This window comes from Ziziphus jujuba, chromosome 8 (assembly GCF_031755915.1).
Source record: "Ziziphus jujuba cultivar Dongzao chromosome 8, ASM3175591v1".
NCBI lineage: Eukaryota > Viridiplantae > Streptophyta > Magnoliopsida > Rosales > Rhamnaceae > Ziziphus > Ziziphus jujuba.
The window spans coordinates 4,040,005-4,061,356 of NC_083386.1; the positions used below are offsets into that span (position 1 = coordinate 4,040,005).

Below are 21,352 nucleotides of genomic sequence, written 5' to 3' on the forward strand. Positions count from 1 at the left end.
TGGATTAGCGCGCAAGTTATTATGTTTCTCGTAAGTTTCCATTGGACCGAAGGCAGACAAGTCTTATATATTGTGCATCAGCCCCCCCCACTCCGTGGCCGGGATGACGGTTTCAGCAGCGGCGCTGTCGGGACGCCGAAGCGCCGTATGCAAGTTTCTCTCTTTAACCTCCCCGCCAGTCGGTGCTCGGGACGTTGGGTATCGGAGGGCATCACTGGTATATGGTGTGGTGCATCAAGTATAAATTTTCGGATAGAAATTTCAAACGCGAAGTGTTCAAAAAATTATTTATTATATTTTTATTACATTTTATTTATATTTGGGTTATTTAATTATTATTCATTAAATTAATTGATTCCTTGATTTCGGGAAATACGAATAATCAGGTTTTGTGAAAATGTTTTAAAATGAGAACATTTCCAACGGAGTGAATAGTAAGGGTTTTGAGAGAAAGTATTACCTTCAAATGTTTATTATTTATTTATTTAATTGTTTGGTATTAAGTAAGTAAATTTCTTTATTTGTTATATTATAAATATTAAAAGTGTACAGTAGATAGGGTCACTCACTGAGATGATTAGCATCTCATATTTTTAAATTATGTTCCCCTAGGTCCAAGTTGGCAGACGTTGATCGTCTGGGGCGAGCCCGACGTCTTAGTTCATTGCCGAACGTCCAAGAAGTATTTCTTCCTTTTTTCCTCTCCATCTTGTATTGCTTCCTTATTTGACATTGTATTAATTCCACATTTATTTGTATAATGCTCTGTATACTGTATTGGACATTTAGTATTAATTATGCATTGATTACTATTATTCTTTTGGAGTGCTGTAAATTTGTGGAATCAACTTGTAGTAACGTGGGAGGAATAAGGGAATGTTTATAGAAGTGTGTTTTCAGTGCAGAAAATTTTTGGTTAGTCCTACCCTTAGGGGAGGTACTGCCTGATTTTCCGTTGGAAGGTTTGGTGGTATTTCCTTGGGATCAGGGCTTGTCTAGGGTTCCGGTAAGGAATTTTGGACGGGTTCTGACATAGTATCTCGAAACACCATTGGGCATAAAAAGAAATAAAACTCTGGAATAAACTCACCTTACGATCCTTAGCATCGTAAAGACCTTGTGACAATATAAACTTATGGGATGAACCCAAGCTCATGAAGCTTAATATACAATAGGTATCATAACAATAATGAACATGTGAGATAAACCCAACCTCACGACTCTTAGCGTACTACAGGTATCATGGAAAACTTGTGTGCTGTAGTATAATAATAATCTGAAACACTAGTATTATATGGTGACACCAATTAAAAATAAATATATAGTATCCATAAAATCCAACCTCACAATCTTTAGAGTACTAAACATATCATGGCAAATCTGCGTGTTATAATATAATAATAATCCAAAACACTAATACTATGTGGTAACACTAATTAAAAATAAATAGTACAGTATTCATAAAATAATCTTTATAAGATCATATTTTTTCAAATAATATTGTACTATAAAATACAATTTAAAATTCAAATCCAACAATTCGTTTAAATATTCTAAAAATTCCAAATCATCATTTTATGTCAAAACTATAAATACCATAATGAAATATGTATCACTATAAACCATTTTTAAGCTTATAAAATTATAAAATAGTTAAATATGCTTAGAAACATATAATTTCCAGTACACTTTCTAAAAATCAATTACTTTTTAAAATAATTAAAATCTCAACTCAAATATCAAGATATTTAAATACAATGATCCACAAATCTATTATGAACTCAATAGAGTTGAAAACAATTTAAAATATTGTCAAAAGTCATATGAATGATAACACAAATTTGTAAAAGTAAATACTCATATATGCATAAAATAAACATTTAAATAAAAAATATATACATAAAATAACCAAACCATATATATTGTACTAGCATGCCCAAAACTATTTAAAAATATAATCACTCACAATGCTATCGGTGCTTACTTCTACTCTTTTGCAACATCATCTCCAAACTCAATATGGATGTCTGTAATATAATAAAATATTTTTTAGGGTTCAACAACTAAACTAAGGACATTGGTGTGCATTACATATCTTAAAATATTTTATACAATTATAAAATTATTTAAATTGGACACCGAGCAGTCTAATTACATCGTAAAATTTTAGGATTATGTATCCCAAATTGGGACTTTTCATCCAAAGGCCAACTTTATTTAATTGAGCCTTTCAATCGGTCTTATAACTATATGATTACACTAATTCAACTTTAGTTTTATCCAATTTGATAAATTTTTATCCAAATACAGTTGCAATTCTATCTAGTATTTAAATAATTGATACAAAAATGGAAAAATTATTAAACGATGTCCAAAAATTTATAAACTTTATATCAATGGAGTGCCCAAGAGATAAGGAATACAATGGTGTGCTAACCTCAGTCCAAAAGCATCTCTGGTGGCTGTAAAACTCGTCAGAAAATTTGGCTAAATTCCCCCTTGATGTATCTCTCATAACAAAGAGGAATCTTTGTAAAAGGAGCATGGTTATGGATTCAAAAGGTCCAAAAATAGGGAGATGGGCATATGAACCAGCCTAGAACGACCGTCATTAGCTTCAAATTGTTGATCCTGACATGTCTGTTAGTGGTTCATAGTGAAATATGACAGTTGAGGTCACCATTGAGTGGTCGTCCTCCCTCTGTGATGGGTGTAAATGGATGGTGGTTGGATTTGGACAAAATAGCAGTGATCTGGTTGAGCGTTAAATGGGTTTGGGTCAATCTAGTTTTGACCCATGGGTTTGGGGAGAGATTTTTCTGATTTGGGAGACAAAACCGATATTTTGAAATTTATTCACTATTGAACACACTTTTCAATATTTATATAAAGCTTGGATCATTAACAGATAAAATTTTAGAACTGTTTTGGATACTAATATAAAATTGATATTTAAAATTTTTTAGAACCATAATTTTTTATCTATAAATTGAAATTTAACGTACTACTAGTCTTTGAACTCGTGCTAAAATATTAACAATATAAAAAGTCAAACTTAGAACCCACCAATGATGCAGTTGGTCAAACCTAGTCTATCGTTCGAACTAATTAGGATTTGCTTTATATAGATTTTGTTTTTGTTTGTCCTAGTTATTAGTTGTGAAAGATATCTATGTTCAATTTAAGTTATTTATGTTTAAAAAAAGTTTACAATTTTTTTTTCTAAGATTTAGAATGTTGAGAGTTTATTGACTTCGAACTTTCAACCATGGTTTGTTAAACAATTTTGACAATAACATGTACTATGTGTTACTTTTTATCAACTCAAGATGTTTTGGATTAATTAAAACTTAAACTAGTAATAAAGCTTTGATGATAGTGATCTGATGTTTGAATTTTGGCCTTTCTGTTGTATTAACTATTTAGTAATTAGTCACGTATAAGGCGTTAGTTTTGTTTTGTTAATTATTAGCGGGCCTACACATCAAGACATCACGAGGAGTATTTTGTTAACTATTAGAGTTTTGTTCGCTATATAAAAAATATAGATATATATTAAAAATAATTCTCTAATAGCTCTGTCAAAATACTTTATCAATTTGATGTGACAAAATAATTAATTGATATTCTCAAAGCGATTGTCCATTTATATGGAATATAATTTTTTTAAAGAAAAAATAAATAGGCAGATATTATCAATCATTATTATTTTATTTAAGGAACAAATAAAAATATGCTTCATTAATTAATTATGGTTAAGACAGAATTATTTAAGATTGATTTTAGAATTGAAAGTCTACTTCATTCCACATTGACTGAAGCTCTTTCAACCTCAATACCAAATAAATTGCAATCCATAAAGTTATTGGAAATGCTCTTAACTGAACTGAAATAATTTTGTCTACTTCTCATTTGGTGAATGGTAAAATTACTAGTAATCTAATTTTTTTTTAAGAAAAATAATAACTTTCATATATTTCGATATTTATTTGGGATGGGAAATTGTCGGCCCAAATATAGATTTGGGCTTATGTGAAAAAGTATATAGAAAAATTATTACCACTTAGATGATATTTTAAGATTTCTTGACAAATTAATTTTATGATTTTTTAAAAATACAAAATTGGTCTTTAATTTATTATACAAAATTAATTTAATTACTTAAAAATACTAAATTTTCTAGTACTTAGAAAAAATTGATTTTCAATAAACTAATTTTCAAAAAATTAAATATTGATAATAGTTTTTCTTTAAAATTTGATACTTCCCAAATGGGACTTTGGGTTTAACAATAACTTAACATCATGCATATAAATGTTTCTGTAAAAAATTTTCAACAATTTCACTTTTTGCTTTTTTTCAAAATGTATATATGTTTGCGACACATTTATATTTTGATTTTAGTCATTGAAACTATGGCTAGCTAAAAGTTAGGGGCTTTGAATCTTGTGGTTACAGTAGTGCTACATCACCAAATTATTTTACAAAAAGTATTTTACTAAACGGCAAATATAATTATGTTGTCTAGCAAATATTACCATAACTTAAATATAGATAATAAATTTTTAAATGAATAAGCAAATTAAAAAAAAATCAATTAAATATTGTCATATAGTTAACTATATTATTTGATGAACATTTTGGTAATCCAGCATTATTAATTTTATTCATCCAACACATCTTTTTTTTATTTTTTTTATCCAGCAAATTTTTATTTTATTACTATTAGTAAATTTTTTTTTTTTTTTTTTTTCCTGCGTCGAAGCTGGTGGGTGAATACAAATTAAGTAAATGAGCAAATGTCAAGCAAGTTCAGGAATGCGCAAATGTCAAACAAGTGCAGGAACCGTATGCATGACCAGAGGCCAGATCACTACGAAAGTCAAAATTGCTACACCAGATTTTGGCGTTCATTTAACTTTAAGCAAATGCGACCATCTTTACCTAAAAAGTTTCTTACATGCAGATTAGTCTTCAACAAAAATAAATATGATAATACTAAGTTAAAAAATAGAATAAATAAAGATCACCGAAAGGTTTGCTATTTGTTTATTTAGGATAAAATAAATCTTACCCTCCTTGTCACTTTACCATCTGAACTAAAAATTTGGAAACATTCCCATCTATGCTATTATTTTGCTGTCATTTTACTACTATCTCAAACCGCTGTTAAAGGAAGCTTTATGGAATGGATACACGTGTATCTCTTATGAGTTATGACCAAACTCAAGAACAATTGTTGATTTCCATGTCTTGTTTTCCTTCTTCCACTCATATTTCAAATCCTTTAATTCTTTTCTTTGCGTTTTCTTTTATACTGATATTGAAGAAGGAAGATCAAACAGAAGTGCTTTATTTTATACATCAGAGAGAAATATTTATATATATATATATATATACATATTTTACATTGAGAAGATTGGTACCGCTGAGCCCAATTTCGAGGAATTCTTTGAGGAGGAGAAGTGGTAATTTCGATTTTGCCTTCTCAAGTTTTCCACTATTCTTTGCTGGCAAGTCTTGCATGATTTAGTTGATATTACTGGACAATTTATGTGTAATATGTTATAATAAGATTTAGGGAAATTCCCTATTTGTTAAAATGGGTATTTTGTGTGCTGCAGGTTTCATAATTCCTTTTACTTATATAAAATTCTAATAGGTTTGCTAAGGAGAATTTCGGTGTGGTACGTACTCTAGAGTGACACTTAATATGGTGGTGGAAGAAGATAGGCAGTTTCAATTTTTCAATTGAGAACACAAACAAACTCAGCACTCTGGTTTTGCTATTATTTGTTCATACTGTGGGAATAACTTAATAAAATATTTGATGTGTTCATACCTTGCAGAAGTTTTGTGGAGAAAGTGTTGGTGTCAAAATAGCAATATATGAAGAGGTATGGTTTTAATAAGCTTGAGGAAGCTTTTGGATTTTGGCAGGAGAAGCCTTTTTCTAAATTTAGGGGTGATATGTTCCTTGAGTACCATGATCCAGAATTGAGAGCTTAAGGAAACAGATTCTATTTTATTTTATTTTTTGGGTTGTTGGTGTTGTAGAATAGGAAACAACAATTTTTCAGAGCACTTGTGAGTTGGGTCTGGATGGTGAAACTCTAGGCATATAAAGGTTTTGAAAATCCTCTGTTAAATAAAATGTCAGCAGGAGAAGGAAAAAGAGACATGGAAACCCAGTTAATTTTTATTTCCATCAAATGCCCTAGTTTTGGTCATGAGAGATGCGCATGTATACATTCTATGACCTCTCTTTTAATAGCCGTTTGAGGTTGTACTAGAATGACAACAAATCAATAGTATAGGTGGCAATGTGTTAAAAATTTTAGTTTAGGTGGTAAAGTGAAAATGATGTTAAAATTTAGGAGGGTAAAGTGTATTTTACTTCTCTTTTTTCTTTTTTTTTTTTTTTTTTTTTTTTTTTTTTTTTTTTTTTCGGGTTAGAACGCTGTGGGTGTTATATTGCCTTTTGAATTATTGTTATTTTTGTTGCTTCATACTTTTTTCCATTTTGACATGAGGAAAGCTGAATAATTTATAAGTTTTACTATTTGTTACTGCGAAGTAAACAGAGATAATAGTATGCTCTGCTAGTATGTGAGTAAAACAGGGATGAACAGAGTGGACGTGAAGTATGAAGAATACTATAATATTGCAAAGCTGATTATTATATTATTGATAGAAGAATCGAGTACATTTATACAAGATGTATACCTGTCTTAACAAACAGATAACTGCAACCTATAACAATCGGATATACATACATTATATACAATCACATGTGATATGGAGATATAAAAAAACTAAGTTATCTTATCAGTTACCACAAGTGATCATCATTTCATGAGATTGCAACTTATAGGGCAATGTTAATTGTGAGCATTTAATTCTTTTTTTTTTTCTTTTTTTTTTTTTCCGAAAACTCCAATAGCAAAAAGTTACACATTACGTTTTCGTAATTTGTGGGTGATATGGCTCTTTGTAATTTGGTAGAGCAAACAAATTCAAATTCAAAGAAAGAAATGGAAAAGGAAGACAAATTTGAACGGAAAAGGAAAAAGAAGGAAAAGGCAAACAAATTAGAAAAGTTTAGAGCATCTCCCATAATAATATCTATTACTAAATTTTTTTTATCACATTAGAAAAAATACTTGTGGGTCAATTATATTCCTCATTCCCGCTCAGTTCTTTGTTCGCATTTGTTTAATAATAAACTTCCAACAGATGATGTTTGTTGTTCTAAGTTTTTTCTTTTTGTCACAATGTGGTCTTAATTTGCAAGGTTGTTTGTGAATCTTCATCTCATCTTTTCTAGAGTTGTTCTCATGCAGTAGAGGTTCGGAGATATGTTACCGGTATTTGTGGGTATTACTTGTTTAGTTCTGGTAACGTGGTTGAGTTTTTGGCCTCAAATTTGAGCGCTCAAGTTTCTTCTTTTTGGCGGCGTGCAATTTTTTAAAGTTCGGTGGCTATTTGGTTCACCTACAATCAAAGATTTTATAATGATATTTTCATTCCTACTTCAAAGGAGATTTTATGTGTCCATACTTCCATGCAAAAAGATAACATCACTCAAAATGGTTCCATGCATAATACTGTTGAGGATTTGCTTATTCTTAAATATGTTAATGTTTCAGGTACGTTCAAGGATTTGAAAATTCTTTCTGTTCATTGGGCTCTCCCTTCACCTCATTGGATTAAAATTAATTTTGATGGTGCTATAGTGGTGGTCCTGGAATTGTGGGTTGCGGTGGTATCTTTCAAACCAGTAGGAGTTTTGTTAAAGGTTACTTTGCTCGGTTTCCTTTTGAAGCTGAACTTACGGGTATCGAAGATGGTTAATTAAGAAATATTCACGGGATGGCTTGAATGTGATCCACTGCTTTGGTTAATGTTTTTCAATCTATTTTTACTTTAGTGCCATGGAAGTGGAAAGCCCATTGGTCTCATTGTAACGATTACATTTTGAAAATTAACTTTCAAGTTTCACACATTTATAGGGAGGGTAATCAAGTGGCTAACACTCTTCCAAGTATGCTCTTGTTCATGAGAATTTATATTGGTAGTGACATTTTCCAAATCTCTACTGGTATCTTTTACACTTTTGTTATTTTCCCTTCTCGGGTTTTTCTTCAATGAGGCCGTTTTGGTGATTTATTTTGTATATTTTATCTTTATAGTTCTTTCTGGGCATTTAAATGGCCTTTCAATTTGGTCTGCATTACTTTTATTTTTTATTTAATAAAATTTTGGCTGGGTTAGTGGGTCTTGAGGGAATGCCAACCTAGTTGACGAAGCATTTAATACTCAAAATATTGGATCGATTTCATATAAGATTGACTCATATATGTATACACAATTTCTTTTATCTGGGAAATCCTAGACAAGTTTTATGCCAAGGACCCTGAATTAAATATAATCAGGTAGTTAAAAGTGTTTAATTTTATTACATGTAATCTGAAGTTTTTGAATTCTTGAATGACTGAATAGCTATATATATATATATATATAGGCTTCATTGTGCACATCAAATTAAGGATGTATTTAAGGCCTTCGAAATTGAGCAATCACACCGGCCGGACATATAGGTATGTATATATATATATATATATATATACACACACACACATCTTCACGAATATTGTTAATATACGGACACATTCAATTGGGTAATGCATACATTAATGTGTAGTAATTAAACAAAGCTTTAGAAACAAAAACCAAAAAAATAAACGACAACATCGAGAAGAGCCTAATGTGCAGCTCCCAAGTGCTAATACTGTCTGAGTTAAGGAGTACACCAATCTCCACGTCTTTTAACTTTTTTTTTTTTTTAATTCAACAAAAACACACACAAAAGCCAAAATGCTACAAAATACTCAAGCTTAAGTCAAGCAACACGACACAGTACTTTTAATAGAACAAACTCATTCATCATCCCCGCCATCATCGTCGTGGTGGTCATCATCTTCAAGATCATCCTCCACATCGTCGGTTGGCAAACTCAGCCAGGCCCACATCGTCGATAACCTCGCGGAGGCGGAGGCGAGCCGAGCCTATAAGAGGCTTGGTGTCAGGTTCGGAACCGGCATGGACGATATCAATGTAGAGAGTGGAATCTCCATCAATGGGTCCGGGGGGCAAAGGGATGAGAAGAGTCTCGTCCCAGACGGGACACGTGTCACCCTCGCCGCAGACCCTGGTGGAGCACTTGTTATTTGGGTCCACCCAAAGGACGGCGTAGGGTTTGAGTGCACCGTTTCGCCAGTTGACGTTCTTCAGGTCTTTGGCCGAGGACAGCTTGACTTCTACTTGGTAACCAGATGCCATTTGGGTTTTGGAACTAAATAACCAGCTTTTCTTCTTCAAGGATTTGAGAATGCTGGCTGGAAGACTAGTGTTTTCCTGGCTACCATTTATATATAGCTCACAGAATTTTTCAAAATCTGTCCCTGCTTTGGTGCCAATACCACAGAACTGCCCTTGTAACACAGTGTGAACAGACCCCTTTTTTCTTTTTTATTTTATTTTTTTAAATTATCTTTTATTCTTTTAATATGGTACTGGACAGTGACAGCACAACTCTTCTTCCAAAATCATAATAATTGTTTATCTTCTTATTCCACCTCGTTGGTTTATTACTTTATTACATTACTTATCCACTGTACCCTTACTTTTTTTATTTTTTAGATCACATAGTACCATTTGATTGGCACCCTTACTTTTTTTATTTTTTAGATCACATAGTACCATTTGATTGGCAGATGGCAAGGCTAAAGACAAAGTTTGAGTCATTATGTAACGACTTATTATCTAAGTGTGAACGAGATCCGACCAGATCACAGTTTTTTTGGCCAAGAATCAAGGTCATTGTCCCCTTTTCTTTTTCTTTTTTTAAGTCACTATTTTTGGGCATCACGTTCATGTAGAATAACTTTGCATTCATCTTATATTTTTTGAGAAATTTTTCAGTACACAGCATACTAACATGGAATCTGACGTGGTACACACGACCAATCAAGAAATAATATCTGTCTTAGTAATCCTTTAACGTCGTTCGACCCTGTTTCCGAAACTCTTTCGTTTTGTTTTTCCTTGGCCATCTGCTTTCTTCTCCATCAGATCTCCATTTCAAATCAATTCACTAAAGTGTTTACTAGGATTTCTCACCTGAAATATAGAGCATCCAAGTCTTGCCCACTTTGATTGATAGTCCTTTCGTGGATTTTCCCATAGCCATATATGAAGAACCAGAATCAAATTGTTCGCCCTTCAATCATTCACAAATCACCAGGGAAGATGGGCTATCCCCTTTGACCATACCATTTGTTTGGTTAGTCGAAAATCCAAGACAGATGCCCATCTCAACCAAGAAATTTTTTTCAAAAATATATATATTTTTCTTTTAAATCTCACACAAGATATCTAGAATTTTAATAATTAAGAAGCCCAATTATAATTGTAGAATAAAAATGGCTTTGTGAGTTTCGTGCCTAACTCCATATTATCTTTTTCAATCTGCTTTCAAATGTTTAATTCCTATTAACTAGATTAAACACCAAATATAAATTTCAGAAATTAAATAACAGATGGAATGGTCTATTTGCAAAGAAAAATTAGGTTCCCACTTGTATTGACTTGGGTCCTTGTATTCTTAAAAATGAAACATGGGATTTGAGCTTGCCAAAGATAATAAAGTTGCTTTGGATGATAATACTTGCCAGAGAGACTAAGGTTGCTTTGGATGATAATACTTCTAAGTTTGAGACGGATGGGATCCTAGCGGAGAAGAAGAGTGTTATAGGAGTACTGGTGTTAAGGTGCGTAGTTGCTGATATTGCAAAACGAGACAAATATTATTTTTTTTATTGGTAGTGTTAGTGTGTACTACATCAATTCCATATCAATACACTTTGTGTACTAAAAAATTTTCATATTTTTTAAATAACACAAGTGTTTCATTTTTTTTTTTTAATTTTTCTTTTCTTTGGATATCATTTAAAATAATACAATATTAACAAAACACTTTTGTTGTTTGTTTTTTATTTTTTTTGAATTGTCTATGATTGTCATCGATAGGTAGGATCTATTGTTGCTATGATAATTTTAATTGGTCTTTTTTTTTTTGACCTGTTTTGAAATGATTTTAAATGCGAAGTTATTTTTAAGCAATTATAATGTTTCTTTTAAATCATCCAATATGTGATTATCTAAAATAAAATCACGAAAAAACATTTTTAGGTTGTTTTGTCTAAAACTATAGTAAGTGGCACTTCCTGAGATTTCAAAATCATTTTCAATTGCTCTCTTAATTTTTTGTTTACATTTTAAAGAATAATTATAGGTATTAAATTTTTTTAGCAAATGATATGTCAGTCTGTTTAGAAGGATATTATTGAGATATAATATTTACTAAAACATACATTTTATTTTTTCAATTTACTCAGATTTTATATTTTATTTTGTGTTATCAGTTTTATTTAATTTATCAATACAATATTTTTCCTTTTTCATCTCCAATTTTTTAATTTTCTATTTTCTTCAAAATTTAACATAACTTTGAAAGTTCATTTTAATTTCTTCAAAGTTTAACAGACTTTGGAATTTTATTTTCTATTTTACGTACTACTTTACAATTTTATTTTTATTTTGTTGCTGCAACTCTATTTTCAACAGTAATGGCAGAGCTTATTTTCAATTTAGAGCCTATTTTCAACAATGGTATCGGAGCTTCATATTAAAGAGTCTGTGATTTTTATTTCAAAGAACATTTTTTAGTCTTTTTCTTTCACCATGTCTTCAACTTTTGGTGTTTCTACTCCTCAATTTTATGGTGAAAATTATTAGTTTTTGATTGTTAAGATGCAATCTTATTTGAAGGCACTTGGTCTTTGAGAATTTGAGATGAATGAGGTTATGATCGCCCCTTTCCCTACAAATCCAACTCTAAATCAGATTAGGCAACCTGAAGTGGAAAAATCAAAGGGAGGTTGTCTTTGATTTAAGTTTTTTCAAGGATCATTGATTGTGACACTGCCAAGAAGGCTTGAGATAAATTAAAAGAGGAGTTTAGGGGAAGCACAAAGGAGAAACCTATCAACCTTTAACCTTCAAAAGAGAATTAGAGATGTTGAGTATGTCGGATTCAGAAAACGTCAAGGATTACACGACCAAAGTTATGAATATCGTGCATCAAATTAGGCTTGCTAATGAATAACTTCCTAATCATCGGGTTGTAGAAAAAGTTATGGAGAGTGTTATGACAAGTTTGAATAAAAAAATTCTGCAATAGAAGAATCTTGTAATTTGAGTACTCTTTCTATTGCTAAATTAATAAGTAAATTACAAGCCCAAGAACAAAGGGATGCAATTCAAAATTCTAAGCATGTTGAAGGTGCTTTTCGAGCCAAGTCCAAAGGAGGAGCAATAAGCAAGGAAAAATTTCCACCTTATCGATTTTACAAGAAAATAAATCATCTGGAGAAAAACTATTGGCTCAAAGACAAACAGGTCTATCAATGTAATTTTTGCAGCAAAGCTGGTCATATTGAAGGATTTTGTTAAGCCAAGAAAATCAAGCAACTCAAATGCCTCCATAACATGTCAACCATGCAAAATGAGCAAAAGGATGCTATGGAGTATTTGTTTATGACTTCTCATGTTGAAGCCAATTCTGTTCCAGTTTGGATTGATAGTAGATGAATCAAGTTGGATTTAATTAAGAAAAATCTTGAGTAGTGTTGGAGTTATAAGATTTTTCTGGTCTTTTTAAAATTTATTTTTAGGATTTTATTATGATTATTTAGGATTTGATCCCACTAAGTTCGCTTTAGAGACAACAGCACTAAGATCGATATCATCAACCTCTCGAGTGATTTGAGCTATCATTTGTGCCTCTTTGTTTCTCTTCCTTTTAAACAGTCTACAGTCCCCTGCTCTGAGACCCATCTTATCACAGTTAAAGCATTTGTCTTGAAACTTGGCCTTCTTTTAGGCCCCGACTTTGAATCTTTTCCAGTCTTCTTCTTATTCTTGGAGCTTTAACCATTCTCCACAATATTGGCCTTAACCTCGGACTTCAAAGATCTTTTATCATATCTCCTATTGTCATCTTCGATACAAAGTTTTCCAATAAGAGTTTCCATATCCGTTTTCTTTCTTTTGTGTTTAAGATAATTCTTAAAGTCATTCTGACTAGAAGATAGCTTCTCAATCATAGCTACTATTTGAAAGGCTTCATTAATTATCGTCCATCTAATAAGAAGTTCTTGAATGAGCACTTGTAATTCATATACTTGACTCATCAAAGGCTTTAAATCTATCATCATGAATTCCAAGAATCGGCCTACTATAAACTTTCCGAAACCAACATTCTTAGTTTTGTATTTGCTATCCAAAGTTTTCGACAACTCTTTTACTGTTTTCATGCTACGATACAATCCGTACAAAGTATTTGATAGACCATTCAAGATATAATTCTGATACAAATAATTGGAATGCTTCCACGCATCCACCACCATGAGTGTTTCTCTATCATTCTCATCATTACTCAGAGGTGTGTCTTTAGTCAAAAACATTGCAAGGTTTAGGGTAGTCAAGTAAAACAACATCTTTTGTTGAACCAAATTTGAAGAAGGACTTTTATTTTTATTTTTATTTTTATTTTTTAATTTTTTATTCCATTGAATGCCCATGAAAAAAAACTACCTAGTTCTGTGCTTTGGGTGCATATTTGAAGACTAAACCAGAGCCTTCAAATTTCTCTTCCATGAGCTTCTCCATTTTTTCAATCATGGAAGGTGAAAGATGATTAACATAATCTTCAACCACACCTTTCCTGAAATAGGCACGAGCTGATGGTCCAGCGCCAAAAAGACCTTGAGCATTTTCATTGACCTCCAAATTCTTCAAATTCTCAAAGCTACACAGCCTCACAATTTCCTCCACGACACCCTGTTCTTCTTCCTCAGCAGTGAATGGAAATCCCAAGAACTTAGCCAAAATCTTGCACTGAGAGACTATATCCTCCTTCATATCCTCATACTTCATGAACAACACCTTTTCTGGCTTTTCCAAGCTCACTTTCCAATACCCCAAAATGCTATCCCAAAAGGCTCCAAAACCGTGAGCACCATTACAATACTTCTCTAAGCTCTCATCCATTTGAGCTTGCTCATCTTGTCTATGAGAACGAAGGAAATGCCACAGAGAGATCGAGTTGTCCATTGGATTTCTAGAAACGTAGACAATCTTGCACTCCGAGTGTTTGATGGATTGAGGAAGTGAATCATAATGGCAGTGAGAGGAAAACATTCTAGGTTGAGGAAGGTGATCAAGGTCTTTAGGGAGATTCCCATTTTGGTAATGATCAAACTCAAGGAAATACATGAGCTTGTGAGGATGGGTGTTTAGAACCGGAGTGTTTTCGAAAGTAAAACGGTGTCGATTTACGATGGAAAAGATAATGGCTTTCAACCAAGTTGTGCCGGATTTTGGAAGAGAGGCTAAGACAATGTCATTGTCTTTGGCTTGGAAATGGAAATTAGAAGCAAGCAAGCCACGGATAGCATAGAATGGAACCCAACAGCCTTTGTAAAGATACAAGGGAGTTCCATCGCTTTTGATCTCTGTAGGAAGAGTTTGAAGCAATTCCTCGACCTTTTTCTTGATCTCTTCCTCTTCTTTCAGTGAAGAGGTTGATGAAATTGTGGAGTTTTCGTTCACCATGTTGAACAACTTAGAAACCAGGATAGATATAGAAAATGGACACTGTTTAATGGTTTGTTTCTTTTTTGGCTCATCTCTCTTTGTGAGAATTTATATAGAAGGATATTTTTCATTTTTTATTCTCCATGCTTTTCATCCGAATGTGATATGTAAAAGAATACCAGACAAATATTAAATATGCATGTGGTTTAGAAATATAATGACATTTTGTTGACACTTGACAATCAGATATATATAATATTATATTAATATTATTGTGTTATCAAAGATTTTGATCAGGTGACTGCAAGCCGAGGATTTTACTTGGAAAGTTTAGAAGTTTGAATTGGAGTAGTTTTTGTTGAAAGAGAAGATATTTATTGGAAAAAAGATTAGAAGAAGAGAGAGAATTGGATTTTCATGAAGAAATTATTAAGTTGGTTTGCTCCTTAATAACTTTGGATATTTTTTGCACAAATTCATAAACCATAAGCCTCTGGGTATTTAGTTGGAACAATAGAGAAAAAGGAAATAGAAAATGGTCTCCCAAAAGAGAGAATCATGAGAATCCAACTCTAACGACAATTCTAATAAATCAAACCATGTGATTGAATAAAATTTCACATTAGGTAGTTAAGTTATTACAAAGTTTTTAGAGAAGTTCTAGTTGCACTACTAAATAAACTTTATATAGTTTCATTGTAAATTTATATTTTTATCCTTATTGAAAATTATCATTAAAAATTTTTACTTGTTAAATATATTTGTATTCAAAAGTAAAAGATTGAACATTTTAAATAAATTTCAAAATATATGATTAATCATTTTAAATTTATTTACAAGTATGTTCCCGAACATTTTTAGATATAAATATCTCAGATGCATCTAGAAATATACAATTAAACATTTTAAATGCATTTAACAATATATGATTAAAATTTTTTAGATACGAACATTTTAAATATGTTCAAAAATATGCTATTGAATGTTTCACATATGTTCACAATAATACCATCAAACATCTTTAGAAACGTTCATAATTTTGATAGTAAATACTTCAAAAAATATATTTTTTCATTATCTAAAAGTGTTCTAACTGTAAAGAAAATTTTATAAAATTTTCATAAATATTAATTTCATTCAAAAAAATATTGTAAAGCGATACTTGATTTGTGAAAAAAAAAATATTTATATATATTTTGCATCAATCTGCAACGTTAAAACAAAAACAAAAGAAGACAAAATTAGAATTATGGAATTTAAGAATATGGTCCATAAGAAAGGTGCATCGCACACATTGAAGCCCATACGAAAAAGAGTGTTAAAATGTATAAAAATCCAACTTTTACAAACTTTAGCTTTTGAGAGAAAGTTTTACTTCATACGTAATTTTGGTAATTCATGTACGGATAACATGGCCCATGGTCGTAAGAAGGTTCGGTGTAGATGGGAAGAGTTTATTGAGTGAGTTGACAAAAGAGTTCGAAAAATATATATTATTATATATACATAGAGAATGAGTTTTAATTTAGTGGACAAAACTATTATATAGATTAAATATAATTTTATTCTATTAAATAATATCGGATATTTTATATTGTCTAATTAATATTTTATTAAATGTAATTTGAAATGAAATACATTATAAAATAATAATTATATGTAATGGGGGACATTTGTCCAACAATATAAGATTTTATTTTATTTTAATTTTTTTTTTGGTGAATGAACAATAGATCCACTAAATTTAATGGTGTATTGATGTTATAACATAGAGATTTTTTGATTCGTACACAAGTGGACAAAAGTATAATATACGTACGAGGCCAGCACATTAGATAGACTGTCCAGTATTTTATCCAGGACTTGTGGTGTTAGGTTTCAATAGGCTTTTTCTTGGATGAATTATTAGGTCTCAGTAGTCGCTTCAATTTGGTTTGCCATAATTAATAACGCACGTGATGATGCGTTCACCTGGTCTAACTTTCACGACCACAGGAACTACTACAAATGCAAAATTAATTAATTGATTAATTAACTTCTTATCGGAAAAGATTTTTTTGCAAGTAATCATTTGTAGGATAAGAGTTAATTTCAGTAGTTAAATATTCATGAAAGCATTTATAGAATGATAAAATGATTAATTTTAATGGTTAAATATTTATAAAGATAAAACACATGTTCGAATCATAAGATAAAAAATTTTAATAATTTATAATTTAGATAATTCATTCAAAAAAAATCATTTATAGGATAATATAATATAATAATTATTATATAAACGGTACTTGATCAATAGCGACAAGTCAATAAACGTATAGAAAATAATTGCAGGGCCATGCTGAAAGGAATTCACAATCTTTTTTATTTTTTATTTTTATTTTCTCTTTGTGTATGATGATATCGTACTGCAGGTAGTTATCAAGAGAAAAAAATAATTGAAATTATTTATTTTTTTCAAAAATACTCGTTTCTTCATTTGTTTAATATGCGTTTTAAATTTTTTTTTTAAAAAAACGTGTATTTCTTTTATACATATGAAACTCATATGGAAAATAATTTTTTTTTGTCAAAAATATGTATATACTCATATTATATACATACTACAAGACAAATTTTAACAACTGTATTCTTCAAAGGAAAATCTTTTTAAGAAAAAGTCACAACAGAAATGGTTTGATTCTATAATTCCATTAGGCTCCACAGCTCAAGAAATAGTTGATCTTTTCAAATAAATAAATAAACTTTGCGATCTCTGTTTGTTTTAGGCATTTATAGTTTTGGGAAATAAGATGCTTTCTAGTAATAGAGTTTTGTCATCAATTATTTAATTTTCAGTTTTCAAGAAACACAAAACGCGAAGCTAATAAAATAATTTTAATCTCATTTAAATTAGAAAGTTTAAAATTAATGATTCGTTGATATCAATTCGACCATTGAAGTTTTCTTTTTTTTCAAAAAAAAAAAAAACGATTTTTTTTTTTTTATGAAACCATTGAAATTATTTAATTGAAACGACCCAGACATCGTCAATCAGTAGCTTGATCTCCACCTCATTATAAATTATTAAATTATTCTTATTCTCAATTGACGACAAAATTGTCTAGATAGAATAAATATAATAAACTAATTATAATTAATCCATTGTTCACCAACCATTTCTGTTTTTTTTTTTTTTCTCCGCTTTTATTACTAGTAATTTATCCTAGATAATTAACAAATTAGATAGGAGTGGAAAATTCTGATGCGAAAATCTATGTAACCGACTCGAAGTCTGCATTAAAATACTGGAATATATAAGCTGTATATTCCTGATTCCAAGTGTTTCACAACTATAATGTAAATAATTAATAAATTAAATGGTTTTTCTTAAAAAAATTAAATATGATAGCTTATATATGTCGGATTTTGATTATTTGGATATTTATTAATAATGGGGCCATTTCCGTGCACTAAAATATTTGGCAACTAAATTAGATACAAACAAACAAATATTATTTATTTATTTATCAACAATAGTCTACTTCAGCTTATGTAGATATTAACAAGAATAGTCTAGCGTACTGTTGAACTTTTTTATTATTATAATATTGGATTTTCTCTTTGCCCCCAATTCTTTCTTCTAATCTTTTTGGCTAAGAAAAGAAGAATACTATACGTAATTAATTACGCACTTTATTGAAATCAGGGGCCTCCTCAATTTTAAAGTATATATCCTCTAGAGGTCAGAGAAGGGAAATCAATAATTAATGTGAAAAAAACAAGATGCTAGATTTAAGCACATAAAGTACTTAATTTAATTTCTCATGAATAATTTTTCTCAAAAACAAAAAAAAAATGAATAATTAAAAACCTTAACCTAACTTCTGGCTTTTTGCACTCCTTGGGATAAAAAAAAAATCTAGCAATTTTCCTTGAATGTCAAACCCGAACCATTTAATTTCTCATGGATCACCTTATTCAATTTCTCTACCATGGAATCGCTAAGATGGTTTATCCAATCACCAATTTCACCTTTTCTAAAATAGCTTTTATTTTCAAAATATGGCATAAATTTTCCATGCTTGTTAACATCCAATTCCTTCAAATTTCCAAAACTACAAAGCTTTAATATTTCTTCAACAATCCCTTGGCTCTCTTCCTCCCTAGAAAATGGAAACCCTATGAAATCTGCGAGCTTTTTCACTTGATTCAATGTGTCTTTTTTCAGCTTCTCATACTTCAAAAACAACACTTTCTTTGTATTCTCTTTACTCACCTTATGATAACCAAGCATATGGTGTCAGGACCCGTCTGGAATTCTTTCCCCGGAACCCTAGACAAGCTCCGATCCCAGGGAAATACCACCGAACCTTCCAACGGAAAATCCGGCAGCACCTCCCCTAAGGGTAGGACTTATCAAAAATTACCGGCACTGAAAACACACTTCTATGTTTATCCCCTTATTCCTCCCACAAACTACAAATTGTTCCACAAATATACAGCACTCCAAATAACAACAGCAGCAACCCAGTGCATAAATGATAACTACACGTCCAATACAGTATATAGAGCATTATACAGATAAATGTGGAATTTATAAAATGACAGATAAGAAGTAATACAGGATGGAAAGGAAAAAAGGAAAGAAATACTTCTTGAACTCCGGCAACGAACTGAGACGTTGGGCTCGCCCCGGACAATCAACGTCTCCAACCTGGACCTAGGAGAACGGAATTTAAGAGTCTGAGATGCTAATCATCTCAGTGAGTGACCCTATCTACTGTACAATATAATATCACGGTAATAAGGTAGATAAATAATAATTAATTGGAAATAATAATTTCTCTCAAAACCCTTACAGTTCTCTCAGTTGGAAAAGTTTCCCTTTTAAAATCTTTTCACAAAACCCTTTGTTCGTATTCCCTGAAAACCAAGACATCAAATAAATACCAGAAACATTAATAATTATATTTTTAATTCCAATACAGTTTCAAAACATTTTATTTTTAAAACACAGTTCTGAAAATCAGTTGATGCACCCACTATATACCAGTGGCGCCAACAGTACCCAGCGTCCCGAAGCACCGCCAGACAGGAGGTTATAGAAAGAAATCGGCATACGGTCGCGTGGCGTTCCACTACGCCGTTGCTAACCTGGTGTCTCGGCCATGGAGGGGTGGCCTACCCTCATTCGATGACAACCACAGGACAACCTCATAATATCACCTGCGCGCTACTCACACCCACCTACGCGCTAATCATATCCGTGTGCACAATATCCATATCACATATAAACAGAATACCAGTATGTGCACGGTGCATCTAAAAATCATAAAATCCACAAATTTAATTTATATAACAAATTTCACATTTTGCATAAACATATCGGGTTTATTCCATCCGCTTGAACCCGGAAATTCTTCACAATTTCTTTATAATCAACACCATAAATTCCATGATTTTCAAATCCACCAACTCCCAAATCCACCAATTCAAATACTCACATTTTCCCAATAGCATAAATAATTTCTCGAAATATAATAATTAAATCTCACAATATTCCATGGGCATATTTTATAAAAATTGGAGTCACCAATATAAACAAATATTTTCCTTGAAATATTTGAAAATCAAATCATGCCCGATTTAATATTAAAACCACAAGAATTTCAAAATTCTCAAACCATAAAATAATTTCACATGGCATAAATTTATAGAATGCACATTTTCTTAAATCCAATAAATTCACCAATAATTCCACAATAAATCAAATAAATACTTGGCACATAGAATTTTAAATTCCAAATATTCAGACCACACATAATAATCACAATTTTAAATTAAGCAACAGGAAGAATTGCTCAGATACCGGTAAGTGAGGCTTTTTTGGGCCGTGTTATAAATGCCCTGGCTAAACCTATTGATGGTCGGGGTGAAATTTCAACTTCTGAATCCCGGTAAATTGAATCTCCCGCCTTGGGTATTATTTCGAGACGTTCGGTATATGAGCCTCTTCAAATAGGACTTATTGCTACTGAAATTAATTTGAAGGTGGGTCACTCACCTGGAGCACGCAATTAACCTAAGATCCACCATGGGATCAGTTTCATGACTCACCCGTGCTCCTAGAACAAAATTCACACACAATCAAATAAATTAATATTTTATTCGGGTAAATAATACCCGGTACCCGGGGGTCAAACAAAAACGTTAACCAAAATGGTCGAATAATATACCGAATCGAAGCTCTTGGAACGAGGAGCGCATTACCGGTCTCCATCGACCCCAATTCCGCCAGAGGTGGCCGGAATTTGGCCGGAAAGCTTCAGCCGGTTTTCAATTCCTCGTATCTCACAAACCGCTTCGAATTTTTGAGATTGGAGGCCATATTTGAACTCAGAGGACCCAAAATAGGGGGAGAGGGGTGGTAATTCGGACTGGGCTGGCCGGAATACGGTGAAATCGCCGGAAAAATTTCAACCGCCGCCGCGACTTCGCCGGCCCGATCTAGGCGCGTCGCCGGCTGGCCGGTTGCTAAATTTGGCTGGTGAGCTCGCCGGCGTGTGGGCTTGGACGGTGGCCGGTGCGTGAGTGATTCCGGTGGCCGGAAAATGTGCAGCAAGGAGAGAGAGAGAGACGGTCGGTGGGAAGG

At 31.8% G+C, this 21,352-nt stretch overlaps 2 long non-coding RNA genes across 2 annotated transcripts in view; both read left to right on the top strand.

The window, feature by feature from the left end:
* LOC132805119 (uncharacterized) overlaps positions 1-21,352 on the top strand; it is a 283,618-nt gene that overhangs the window by 130,300 nt on the left and 131,966 nt on the right. The gene's annotated exons all lie outside the window — the stretch shown is intronic.
* LOC125421472 (uncharacterized) lies at positions 5,166-8,222 on the top strand. The gene is made up of 4 exons (XR_009640487.1): positions 5,166-5,468; positions 5,625-5,687; positions 5,850-5,897; positions 7,650-8,222. It is a non-coding gene; the product is annotated as an uncharacterized LOC125421472 (long non-coding RNA).